The following is a 14,417-nucleotide window of genomic DNA, read 5'->3' as shown; positions in this document are numbered from 1 at the left end:
TTCAGCATCAACTAAGGTCTGAAGATGGTGCAATGAAGCGCCAAAACTGATACCTACACAATAAACGACTTCTTAAGGTCGACTGTAAGTGTTCCATTTTCTTACAATGGTGAACGGCCGTAGTCCCCAGACCACAGCCACGAGGATGGACATAAAAAACCTACCATATGTGCACTACGGGATTTAAATCGGGGGAATGGTAAGACCAGGCCGTTCGTCAAATATCCTATCGTATGAAGAGCTCCTCCACTTGAGCTGCTCGATGCAGTCCTACATAATCATTCATAAGGGCGCACATGGGAAAGGATTATGTTGTCACAATATCAGTGGCCATTGCGTGTACCGAGTTCAAATATTTTGAGTTCAGCGTAAACATATTTCATAATGTCTCCCCACACAGAAACATGTGGACGTCCAAAACATTCGATTGGGTTTCTGAGTACACTGCGGCTCTTTCTTTTTCTTTTTCTTGGGGGGGGGGGGGGGAGGGGGTTAAGGAGCAAAATAACTAAGGTCATAAGTACCCAGTATAGAACCATAGAATGCTAGGACTGCGAGGGTACAAAACTGTTTCGAGGTCCAATACAGAAAGGAAGAAAAAACAACTCTAAAATTTCGTTACGGGTATCCAAACGACGTCAAAAAGACACCGGAGTCACCAGGTAGAAATAAGGTCTCTTTTATCTTATTACTTCTTTTTAAAAAACTTACTCGAGCCACAGCTCGCACGTTATCCGCTAAAATGTCCGGCAAAATTGGGTGGCAGCCCGACTCTGAGACGTAAGTGGCTGAAATAGGGGAAGAGGACCAGGAGATGTCTGGTAATGGGTCGCTACAGAAAGGACAGCTCGGTGCAGGGTCGCCACTCGACAAGGGGAGACTACACTGCGTGTTCCCACCGCTTGCCACATGATACATCCTGAATTACTACTCATATGAATGAGCTATCATCGGAGAAGAGCACGCGATCCTACTCCTCGACTGCACTCTCATGTGGGAGAAGGGCGGTTTAAACCAGCGTCCGGCAATCCTGATTTAAGTTTTCTGTGTTTCCTCTAAATCGCTTCAGGCAAATGCCAGGATGGTTGCTTTGAAAGGACACGGCCGTCTTGTTTCCTCATCATTCCCTAATTCTATGGGACTGATGTCTTCACCAGCCAACCGTACTACTCCTCATTGGTCCAATCGCTAAGCGTCACCATAGCAAACTGTGCTGCGAATGTGTGAATGTCAAGGGAACACAGCGTAATGGCTGTTGGTCAAAGAGATCACCCCATACAGTCTCTTTGCCAATGTGGAGCATGAGAACGTGCTTGGCAGTCCTGTTAAATGTAGTTACAAGTGCACCAGCTATATCGGCCCCTTCTTGCCTGTTGGAAAATGTAGCCGTCATCATCTGCTGCAATTGACGGGGGTTAACCACATCCTCTTCTTCGAGTAGCAGTGCCTGTGTTTTGAAACGCTCCCCATGCATGTCAAACAATATTGTGAGAAATACCAATCTCCTCAGCTACACTTGTCACACTTCATCCTTATTGCTGTTTCCAGATGATGAGAAGTCAGCCAAATGTAGTCTTGGGCCGTAGTGTTAAAGAACACCCCCAAAGTGCACTGTGACTTCGCGCTGATTGATAGTTTCTGTTCCAGTTGCTCTAACTGCCTTGTATTACTTGGCCAGCTTCATTTGGCTGACCTCACATCGAGTTTCATGTTCATCAAATAGTAAGCTCTGGCAACATGCTCCCAGCCTTTCATTAATTTCCTAGTTGTTAATATGTTATGTTACTTTACCTCATTTTTAAGTTTTGCAGAGCAATGTACTTCTGCTCCTTGTGTAGCAGCCCATGATGACCACCATCACTGAGAATATGACTGCAAACACCCTCCCAGCCACCCTTCCTCCTCCGCCCCAGCACAAACAACACACACACACACACACACACACACACACACACACACACACAAACACACAAACAAGTAGGTATCAGTGGAGTGGTTCTCTCCTCAAAATGCACTGGCAAGTATTCAACAAGAAGTTTGTATGAATTTGTTTCCAGCAGAAACATGTCATTTGGGTGAGGGGTCTGAAGTGGGGAATTCGTACATCGTTTAAAGAACAGGTTACCACATTGTGGAAATTCAGCCTCCCAGACACATTGCTACTTTCACTGCAATAACAGGCCCTACACAGTGAAGCAGTGCAGTTTATTCCATGCTACCTTTATACTGGTACTCAAGAATGCAGCACACTTTTTTCAGATGTCTTACATCGTACGGTGACAACTATTTCTGAATGAACACATTCATTTTGTTTATTTATACACTTATTTACCCTGGCAAGATGTCCGCTTTTGGCGTTATCTAAAAGGTCATCTTTATTCACTGACATTAATTTTTGTGTGGTACATGAATTGCATATGAAGTAATAACAAAAATAATGATGGAAGGTGAAGAAATGAATTAAAATTTGTGCCACGCCTTGAACTCAAGTCTTCTTGCTCACTAGACAGGAATAACAAACTTCAATTCCCACCTTCAACCTATTTTCCCCTTCTTAAATCGTCTTCACTTCCAAGGCTCTCCGGCATTGGAATAGCACCCCAGATTTGCCTGCAGCAGGGAAATCCTGTAAATCAGGTATAGGTTACCTGTAGATCTCATAATCAAATTTTCCTCACATTTGAGTCTCACCTTTGTCTACGATAATAATGAAGGCTGAAGACGTGAATTAAAATTTGTGCAATAGGTGGGACTTGAATCCAGGACTCCTTGCTTCCATCATTTTCGGAGATAACGATGAGACTCAAATGTTCCGAGGAAAATTTAATTATAATATCTATAATTCACGTACACCTAAGGGATAGGATTTCCCCCTTACGTCCAATGCTGGAGTACTATTACAATGCTGGGGAGCGCCGGCAATGGTGACTATCGAAGAAGGCGAAAATAAGTTGAAGACGTGAATTGAAGTTTTTGTTGGGGAGGGCATTGAACTTGGGTAGTCCATGCGGCAATATTTCGTATAGTGTTGCCGTGGTGTAATGACTAGCGTTCTTGTCTAGGGAACAAGGAGACTGGGGATCGATTACAGACCGTGGCAGAGATTTTAATTCATTTCTTTAGCTTCCGTCGTGGAGAGAGTCGGCTCTATGCGACGGTAACGTGCGAAACTGCCCCGTGCGCTGGCAAGCTCTCAAGTCTCAGAGTTGTTTACTTTCGCGTCGCGGTATTTGTGTATACAGAGTCCACTACTAACGTACCTCATTACGCACTCTTACCGCCATGCAACGATGAAAGTAACGTTTCAGGCCGAACATTCACGACCAAGAGCCTTTGAAGTAGAACAGTTCACACTAGAGGATGTGTGTTTGAACCCCATGAACGTGATCAGAATTCATTTTTCTGTCACAGGAAGTGCTGTATGCACCAAGACGTCAACGGAGACTCTATGCGGACTAAAATTCAAACACTCTGATGAACACGTAGGTGCAGTGACACTGGACCACGCAGGTTTGGGTCTCTGAAACTATCCGCTTTGAAACCATATGGCAACGTTTTGGGTCACCTGGCGGAGAAATGGCAGACGTTTACTATCTACCCAGATCGTCCGCAGATCAAAATTTAGCTGGTGAAACACATTCCATCGTACCTGAAGATTGGCGGTGTGCAGGCCATTCTCAATTACGACGGCCAGCCACCAATACGAGCAGGATGTGGCCAAGAAGGACATGTCAAGTGCGAATGTATACGCCGACGCTTCATGCAGACACCGCTGGGAGAAGTGACACCGGCATCGACGCTCACGTCCCTACCCATCACATACGTGATAGTAGCACAGAACCCTGCCACGCCACTCCATTATATCGCTGAAGTCTCGTAAAAGCCACCCAGTTCACCAAACATCCCGACAACACCAGCATAACGTCACCTCCAGTGCTCGAACCGCTACCATCCAATTTCAGTTCCGTGACGGACGACCTTGCTGGAACCATGGACAACGAACTAGATGTCTTGTCAAAAGCTGCCTTTATCCAGACGGGTACTGCATCAGATGATGGGCGATCACATTGTGATTTGGAACAACACATTAGGAAACAGCAGTCACCCAGGAAGCGCAAGAAACGCCGACGAAGCCCTCTAGCGACACCCTCCTTCAGACGGCCCCTCGAGATGATGACAGGATGTCTAATGGTGACCTTACATTTTGCGTCCAGTTACACAGTGTGACCATTCCTGACACCCCTCCTCTGACGGATCCTCTCTCAATACCGAACACGTATTCAATGTTGCCAGTAGTGTAAGAGGATGCCAGAACCCCTACAGTTTTTGTTGCAGCACCCACTTCCATCGTTAGACGTCAGTGTCCTGGGCTGATGTTGAAGAAGGAGCAGATCAGAGCACCAGAGCGTGTTTGACCAGGAACACGTAACGGAGCGCCTTGGCTGGCGCCCCGCCGGTAGTCATGGTCGCTGTGGCAGACGTGGTGGGTCTACACCCACAAGATGCTTCTGTCATGCAGTCTGCATCGACTGCAAGGGACTGTACACAGCAATATCGTGTCGCCGCAATGAGTCTTGCCACCTTCCACATGGATGACCATCACACAAAAGCTGTCCCTGATGACAGTGGTCGATACGAAAATATTTACAAGGCTGCTGGCACAGTGGCTCAAGAAGTCGCTAGTTACGTCACCTCCTACGACGAGACTTCCCTAGGACGCGACAATAATACCTGCAAGGGGCTTTGCCGTTACCTGTACATGATAGCATTTGCCCTTCACGAACTTCTCCCCAGTGCCTTGGCATCACTGGACTTCAGCCAGACCTTCGGCAGTGTAGACCACTCCTATTGTGGACTGTTCTTCAACGTATGGGTTTCCCGGGCAGTTTTGTCGCTGTAATTTTGCCCTTTTGAGCGGCGCGACCTCCGGAATTCCACGATTTCATATGTTTTCGCTTGGATCCCCTGATCCAGGGACTGCACCAACGTTTCTAAGGCAGGACGTTGCACGGTCCTTGTTTCAGCTGCTTGATCTATGCAGACGACCTAGTCCTTTATCCGCACAGTGAGAATGAAGTTCGAGCACCCCTGATATGGGAGCCGACTTACGACGAAGTATCAGGCAGCTACCTCAACGTGTCCAAATTCAAGATCTCGCTCATTGGTGATGTGTTGGCATTAAATTCACAGCCGATCTCCGTCGCTCAGCAGGCGTTTGCTACAGACGATCAGAGCTGGCATTGCAGATCACTGGCTTACAAGCCCTAGACATTATCCAACGGGCCCTTCTATGAATATTTATCACGCCTCCCGTATACCAAACGTGGGTCAGATATTACCAGTCCCAGTTCTCCTAGCGCGACGTTTAGTAATGGCACTTGTCTTCTTCCTCAGCTCATGGATGTTATTTAAAGTGCAATATGACTCCTTTGCAGTCCTACAGGACCGTGGTAGGGTGGGAATAATACATGTTTCGACCAGAATCACGGTGCTGCACATCATATCCCATCTCAAACTCTGGAATCGTTGCTCGCAGAGCCTATCTGGACTCCTCTTCCAAGACTTTACACCTGTCTCTTTGTCCGTCCCAATTTTGGTATCGACTATCCCATACGCCTTTTATCGTATACGGCGATTTTTCTTGGACTTCAGTTACATCTACCAGTCTTTACCACGCACATATTTGTTTCGGATGAAAACAGTTTACAAATTGTTACAACTTGTAACACCGAAAATGCAGGATGCATGGCACCTGCTGCCGATATATTAATTAAGGACAGTGGACAGGTGGAAGAGGCTGTATTAATTACGATTGCCTATTCCTGTAATTAGCCGTGCTACACAAGATGCTACCGCTTTCAGCAACAGCAGCAGTTCCAGCAACACAGATTCATCGTTGGCTCCGAGTTTTGACGTGTGCACAGCACTGAAGTAAGACTGTTCAGTGGTAGAAAGTATTAAAGGCTAACCCAGCAGCACAACTGAATGTAACTTGATTGATAAAATTTATTTAAATAATTATTCAGCTAAACTCAGGGCGATTGTTTCCTCATTGTCCTCAGACATGGTTACCAAGCAGGGTCCTTGTTTCTTTTTTTCCTTCTATGTCATAAGAAACAAATTGAATAGTTACAGCCAGTTTATTAACGAGTAATTTCACTTTTAACAACTTTAGCCTCAGTCTACTTTCAGTTAACTGTTGTACAACAGAGACTTCAGTATATGAGTAAAGTAAAGCAATTTCATTTTTCATGTTTGAGAATCGATCACTGGAAAAAAATCCAAATCTAAAGAAATGCACAAAGTTTTATTTATTTTACATAGATCTTGGAGCATATTGCTGTTTGGTTTGGTATGTATTCTATTATTTATTTCTGTTCAAGTCAGTAAAAAAGGCTTAGTTGTTCAGATAATAATTTGAAATTCAATTTGCAAAATAAGTAACTGCAAAGTAAAAAGTGCTTTTTTTCTAAATATCTTTGATGACGTTACATTAAGGTCACTGAGAGTCATTGTTCACGTAACGAAGTTCAGTACTAACATACAGTTTAATTGCATATTTTCAAATCATTACTCAATTGTTTTCTTCAAAATTTAATGACAAGCATAACGTAAGAGTGACTTCTCAGTTTTCTTCATCATTACATACTCATTTAAAATTCGTGTCAAAAGAATATGACAACATTCAGTTGCCACGTCACCGTCTAATAATACATGTTTTTCTTTCCCATCATCTTGTACAAGATTTTTTATGTAAATTGCCAAAGTGGGCTGGCGACCGTTAATTATTTCCTTTTCGTTCATTAGTGTAACATTTGGATTCGTGATCAGTGGTACCCCTTTTGTTTCCAGTGTTGTTCGTATGTGAATGCGCAAAATAACTTTCGATTTACCAAATTATAGCCCCGTTTGGTTTAATTACTTTTTAATTTTAGTAGACTTTTGCAACAGAAGGGTCTGTTGTACACTTGACAGCAAAACACGTGTGTCACTGCCGAATACAACCAACATACCGTAGCTGTCCTGCAGGTCGTCTGAACACTAAAGCCCCCGTGGGGTACAGTCGTTTGACTACACACAATGGGTACCGCAACAGACTACTAGAGACCAAAGGTCCTTACGGCAGTCAGTCTAAGCGTCAAATAATATCGTCATACAAAACATATTAGAAAACACGTTCTTAGCGATGAGACACCCCATAACACTCATAAACTAACCTTAATTACAACAAATGACATTCTAAAAGTTCTGAGCAAAAGGATTATTTTTCATACATCGTACAGTAATCCTTAGTCAAAATTAAATACTTGAGACAGTATATGGAGTTACAAGGCTGTACCACAATTGGAAAAAAAGTTTTTCGCTCTTTAAAAGGTTTTCCATCCACGTTCTGAACGTCGCTCAACGGCGAGTTGCTCTGGAAACTGGATATTGGACGAACCAGTAAAAAAACGCGATTAACGGCAACAAGCACTCTACGGAAATCTCAACATTAACAGCGAATCACCAGTAATATCATTGTTCTCGTAACACATCAACAGCTACGTGTAAACAAATTTGAACTTTAAATGACATGTCAACGTCGTCGTTCTGGACCTGGATTCAAACCCAGCACCTATAGCCATTACTAACAAAGCTAAGCTTTGTTTGTGCCTTATTGAGACCCGATCACTAGGCATAAAGAGACGCGTAGACGTTTGCACCAGTATCAGTTATCAATTCAGATCCTGAAAATAAATTACGAAAATGTTTGTACTGAATTGGGAATCCTGTCATAACAGTTAGCTTCCTGGGAACTACCCCCAACGACGTTTAATGTGGTGTCATTCACAAGGCACAAGGTATGCTCATGTATAAAATTGAAATGCCATCATGTAAAGCTTGTGACAGGGATGCGAACCCAATACCTAATCGGATTGGTAACAGAGTACGTAAAATCAGAAGATAAATATCAATGTTTTCACCAATAGCGAGATGCTGGAACCTTAAATGACGATAGAATTGTTTTTGCCTGCCTGGGTATCGAATCCTGCATCTAGCGCCGTCATTTACTAGCCAGGAACAGACGATAAATAGCTATTATTGGTTCACCAGTAGCGAGATGTGCGCATGTTTAGCTAGATATCAGGCGACGAAAAGTTCTGTGCTGAATGGAATTCAAACCCCGCACACATGGTCATGTAGACACTTCAACTATCAAGTTTTTTTTTCAATAATAGCTAGGAGTGGCATGTTTGTACTTTCAATAATGTGATGGAAAATACTCTGCTGTCTAGAAGTGGAATCCACAACATATCGTCGTTGGTGATCACAACGAACACAACGTCAAACCCAAATCCGTTTTCGCCAGTAGAATGGAGAGGAATGTTTGAACTTGAAAGATGTGAGGAAACGTTCGATCTTGTAATGTTGTGATAAAAAGCTCTTCAAGAGGCTGTGAGTTGAAACGAACACGTTACAGCTGACAACGCACGAAGAGACGTTGAAAATGCAGGCATTGCTGACACTCTGTGCGTGATTATAGAATAACTTCTTCCTCAATTCAACCAATATGTCCATACCAATTTCTCTAATTAAACCACCCTTTTAATAGAGCAATATGTGCTTGCACCCTCAAAGTAACCAGAGTTCTACTCTGTCGCGTACGTATAACTCTGAGTGTTATCTTTATTCAGTGTTATCTTTATTCAGGAGATTACCTCAGCACTTCAAATGATCCCGAACTGCATCCCCCCCCTCCCTCTCTTGGAGGATATATCAGCCTCATGTTAAATCAGGCACACGTAGTGGAAGGACAACAGGTTCTGCTCGACCCAACCAGTATTCACTGACGACGATAGTTAGATATGCTCGCATGTCAGTGTTGAAATATGTTGGTGATCTGTCGACAGTCTGCCCAACACAGCAAGCAGTCTTGTGTCCATCACTGCAGTATTCAGAAACTTACGGCTAGTAACACCTGTCAATCAACCTGGTGCTGGTGGAACAGGGCAATTAACTCGTTTCCTGTGCATGTGTTCGTTGGAAACCTTGTCTGAACTGATCTAACAGTACTAGCATGCATTTCTCTTAAAGTCCCCGATTTTCAGTTGTTAAAGTAAACGGTACATGTACTCCAGGCCTTTTTGAGAACAGCAGATGTGTATGAAATTCTGCAATCTCTTTCCGAGACACTATCCGTTCCATTGTGCTATTTTGCAGGTCTTTTGCCACCTCTAAGCGAATTACAGTGTCTTCTGTAAACCTTAAACTGTTCTCTTCTCTTCCTTCCTCCTCTCTTCTTCCAGTTACTTCCAGTCTTTAAAACTACAATCTGGTCTCTGTACATGTTGTAGGCAACCTATTGCACCATGTATTCTATCCCCATTATCTTCTTGACTTACAAGAATGTGTGCTGGACAACATTGTCAAAAGTTCTCTCTACATCCACAAATGCTACGAACGTACTAAGATAAGTCATGCGGTCACTACTACCTCGCTAGTTTAACATTTCAGATACATAAAATTACCTATCCCGAAGTTGACTTCTGCCATCCTTACCATTCTTCGTGTCAGTATTTAGGAGCTATGGCTTACACTTTTCCCCTGCATCCGTCATTCATTGTCTGATGGTACCTCTGAAATTCTTAACAACCATTGCTTCATTCAATTTATTCAGGTTCGTCTTTTTAATAACCCACTTCTCAGCAATTTCTAGAGTTCTGATCTGCTGTTCTTAACCAAAAAAAGGTCTCTGCATGGCTCTTCCACATGTAAAACCTCCTCTCTGGATTCGTAAACCAAATACACACATGGTTAAATAATTGGAACACCAAAAAGTAATTGACGTAGAGTAATGAAATTTCGGGTATACATTTATCTAGGTAACATAATTACGCAAGTTATGAATATGGCAAGATCACAATATAAGCGCGAGATAAACTACTGCAAATGGGAAATGCTGGTACACTAATAAACCCATATATCCACCAGAATGTTGAATGCAAGCACGGAATTCTGAATGAATTGTGTCGTACAGATGCCAGGTGTCAGTTATTGCATGCCTCTTGCACTTGGTCGCTCAATACAGGGAGTCGCTCCATAAAGGGACGGTTAATGCTCGTTGCGGCTGACGGTGGAGTTGTCTTCCGATGATGTCCCATATGTGCTCGAATGGAGACAGATCTGTTGATCGAGCATGGTCTTTAGAGCATGTTAGTTTATAACAGCGGTATATGGGCGGCCGTTGTCCAGCTGGAAAACACCACCTGGAATGCTGCTCATGAATGGCAGAACAACAGGTCAAAACACCAGACTGAGGTCCAAATTAGCACTCAGGGTTCGAGGGATAGCTAGAAGAAAGCTCCAGTTTTCATACGAATCAGAAGTCGAGGTGTAAGTCCAATGTATCTAGCACGCAGCCATATTAGTTGTAGGTGAGGTGGAAATAGCTTTCATCAGAAAGCACAATAGCCTTCCAATCTACCCTTCAATGAGTTTTCTCTTGACACCACTGAAGTTGCAAATGGTGGTAGTTAGTAATCACCGAAAAGTACGCTGTGGCATCAGGCTCGGAGCTGTCGTTGAAGAGACCGATTTTTAACCTTTGGTTGTGTCATTATGGTGCCAATGGCTGCTCGTATTGCTGTTATAGATGTAGCACGATGTCCCAGAGCCCCAATCCGAATACCATGGTCCTCCCTCTCGGTAGTGCCACGTGGCCGTCCAGAGCCCAGTCTTCTTGCGACCGCACATTCTCTTGACCACCACAATCATGTAATGTGGCTACATTCCTACAACGTCTTTCTGTAATATCGCAGATATCCAGCACCTCGTAGCCCTATTTCACGACCTCGTTCAAACTTAGTGCGGTGTTGATAACAGTGTCTTTGTCGCCTTAAGGACATTGTTGACTAACATCAATTCACGACGTCAGATCTCAAAAGTAACTGACGCTCACGACCGTTTCCCCGTGTATTAGAGCAGTCATAAATAGTATCCTCATAGCGGCGTTACTAGGGCCTCTCTTATGCAACTGCCCCGAAATTTGAACAGACATCATTCGTCAGATGTAGAAACATGCTATGAACATTTGTTTATGTTGCGCAACTCGTTTTTTATGTTATTACTTTTTTCCGTCAGAGGGTTTCCCCAGATTCAATCATGCTCTGTTCGAAGGTGAACCAGCGTATTTTGGCGTTTGTTGATTTATAACCACTGCAAACTGTGTTACTAGTTTTCTTGTCTTGCTTACGGTATCTAACGTATCACACTCCAGTCCCTGGAAGGACAAATGTGATCTTTTCCTTTTTTTGGATCCCATAATATTTCTGCATAGTCCCCGTAGGGAAATCCGAATGGGGGACTATTTTAGCTTCGTCGTATTTTACATTTCATCATTAAGGAATACAGTAGACAGTCGCTGGTAAGCACAGTGACTATACGAGGTGCGACAATAAAGTAATGAGTCCGATTTTCCTTGCAAGATGTGACAAGCCTGCAGGCTTGCGTAGGCACAGTATCTCTGACCTTGGTCTATAAGCTGCTTCTACTCCAAGTGGCACATCGATACAATATGTCAGTCGTGAGTTGTGCAGTAATAAGTTAACACGTGTTTGTGTCTCTCGTCGCGGAAATTAAACCGCATAATATTGCGCAACGGTATGCCATTTCTTTTTTGCGTTAAATTCGGTGAAAACGCGACGACAACTTACGGTAAGCTTCAGAAGGTTTTTGGAGTGGTGATTATGTCAAGAGCTCAAGTTTTTCGTTGGCATAAAATGTTTAGTGAAGGCAGAACGAATGTCAGACTCAAAAGTGAAATGCATGCTTGTATGCTTCTTTGATTCTAAGATATTGCTCATAAAGAGTGGGTGCCTCCTAAACAAACAGTTAACCAATATTACTACAAAGAAATTTTAGAAAGACTTCGTAAAAGAGTTCTTCGTGTCTGTGCCAACATTGCTAATAATTGGCTTCTGCGTCACGATAATGTGCCTTCCCATACTGCTCTGCCAGTACAGCAATTTTTAACCTCAAAACGAATTTCTGTACTACCACAGCCACCTTATTCATCAGATATCGCTCTGTGTGACTTCTTTCTATTTCCAAGAGTCAAAACATTTCTTCACACACAATGCTCTCTGCAGATGAATGATTTTGGAGGAACCTGGGGACACTCTAGAACATGGACTTCACGTGCATATATGTTTAACACAGGAGTGTAATCTGAATATTCGAGTGACAAAGTAATGGGGTCCTGTGGAAGTAATCCATTGATTTATTCGTGTCAGCATTTGCTTTTGTCTCGTTGATTCCTGTTTCTCAATATAAATAGCATTTAGAAAATGATTACAAATTATATAATATACAATGCTGAGTATATACCAGCTGAAAATAGTATTTGGCAAGATTTGTATTATTACTTGTGACAAGAAATAAAGTACACTACTGCTGAAAAGTACCTGGAAACCTGCGTGTTGCGGAATTGTCACTATATCTCATGATAAATACACCCGCCAGTCTGGAAGGAGGCAGGTAGTGTAGTGTTGTCAGTAGAAAGTGGTAACGGCAGAATGAAATCCGTCACCATCGTTAACAGACTTCTGAAGCTGCTGAAGACGACTGTAATTTTGAAGTTAAAAAGCGAAGGAACAACCACAGCTAAACCAGGCAGCATTCACGTAATGAGCATTGTGGAGGGTGGCCGTAGAAACCGCATGAAATCAATGGAAGGAATCACTCGTGAGTTCCTAAGTGCTACCAACCGTCCAGCTAGCACAGCAGATGTACATGGGAAGTTGAAAGAATGGGGCAAAATGGTAAAAAAGCTCCACAAAATCTCCTTATTTCTGTAGTCAGTGCCAATCGAAGCTTGACTTAGTGCAAAGAAAGACGCCACTGGACAATGGGTGACTGGAAACAAGTTATTTGGAGCAATGAATCACGTTGTACCTTGTGGCCAGCCGATAGAAGGGTTTGGGTTTGGCGAATGCCAAGCAAATGACACACCTGTGTAGCGCCACCAGCGAAGCACGGAGGAGGTGCCGATACGACATGATTTTGTTTCCGTGTTTAAAGTATGGTGGCACCCGTGGTCCAGGAGTAACGTCTTTCATTAGGAATCAGAACGGCCTCGATCCCGGGATCGGTCCCGGCATCTACTTAACTTTAAACAAAAATCACCAGCAACGGCAGCCGAAGACTTCCGGCATAAGAAATCATCCTCATTCTGCGAAGGGCCTTATCAAAGAGGGCAGAGAAGCGCACAGAGATTCAGGGAATCAACAGGAACAGAAAATGGTGTAACGGGAGTAGGATTCGTTATGAATAGAGAAGATGGGCAAAGGGCGTGTTAATGCGAACAGTTCAGTGATAGAGTTGTTCTCATCAGAACCGTCAGCAAAATAACACCGGTAACAATAGTTCAGGTACACACGAAGCGTCGCAAGCTGATGATGAAGAGACTGAACTGGTAATTCAGTACGTAGAGGGAGATGAAAATCTACTTGCCATGGGGGCTGTAATATGTTTGTAGCCGAAGGAATAGAAGACAGAGTTACAGGATAATTTGAGATTGCTACTAGAAATGAGAGAGGAGAAAGACTATTTGAGTTCTGCAATAAATTTCAGCTAATAACAGCGAATATTCTGTTCGACATTCACATGAGGAGGAGGTATACTTGGGAAAGGTCGGGAGATACAGGAAGATTCCGGTTAGATTACATCATGATCAGACAGAGATTACGAAATCTGATACTGGACTGCAAGACGTACCCAGTAACAGATATGGGCTCAGATCACAATTTTGTATTGATGAATAGTAGGCTGAAGTTTAAGAGACTAGTCTGCCAGAAACAATGTGCAGGGAAGTGGGATACGGGGATACTAAGGAATAAATAGTTAAGTCTGAAGTTCTCTGAGGCTATATTGCAGTAGGGAGTAGGTCAGTAGGCACTTCAGTTGAGAAAATTTGGACATCTCTAAAAATGGCAATCACAGAAGTTGGAGACAAAAAGTAGGTAGATACAAGGAACGTAGCTGCGAAGAAACCATGGGTAACAGAAAAAAATACTTCAGTTGAGCAATGATAGCTGGAAGTATAAAGATATTCAGGGATATTGAAGAATACTGAAGTAAAAGTCTCTTAGGTATTAAAGAAATGGGAAATTCAGGGAAGCTAAGGCGAAATAGCTACATGAAAAATGTGAAGAAGTCTAAAAGGAAGTTACTGTCGAAAGGACTGACACAGCATATAGAAATGTCACAACAACTTTCGGTGAAATTAAAAACAATGGTGGTAACATTGAGCGTGAAATAGAAATTCCAATTTTAAATGCAGAGGAGATAGCGGATAGGTGGAAAGACTACATTGAAGGCCTCTATGATGGGGAAGATATATCTGATGTGACAGAAGAAGAAACGGAATTCGATATAAA

At 43.0% G+C, this 14,417-nt stretch overlaps 1 protein-coding gene across 1 annotated transcript in view; it reads right to left on the bottom strand.

The window, feature by feature from the left end:
* Positions 1 to 14,417, bottom strand: part of LOC124795731 — a 745,624-nt gene that overhangs the window by 382,306 nt on the left and 348,901 nt on the right. The window lies entirely within an intron of this gene.

This window comes from Schistocerca piceifrons, chromosome 4 (genome assembly GCF_021461385.2).
Source record: "Schistocerca piceifrons isolate TAMUIC-IGC-003096 chromosome 4, iqSchPice1.1, whole genome shotgun sequence".
Classification (NCBI taxonomy): Eukaryota; Metazoa; Arthropoda; class Insecta; order Orthoptera; family Acrididae; genus Schistocerca; species Schistocerca piceifrons.
Note: the sequence above shows the minus strand (reverse complement) of the source record. Positions and strands in the feature narration are given on the sequence as shown.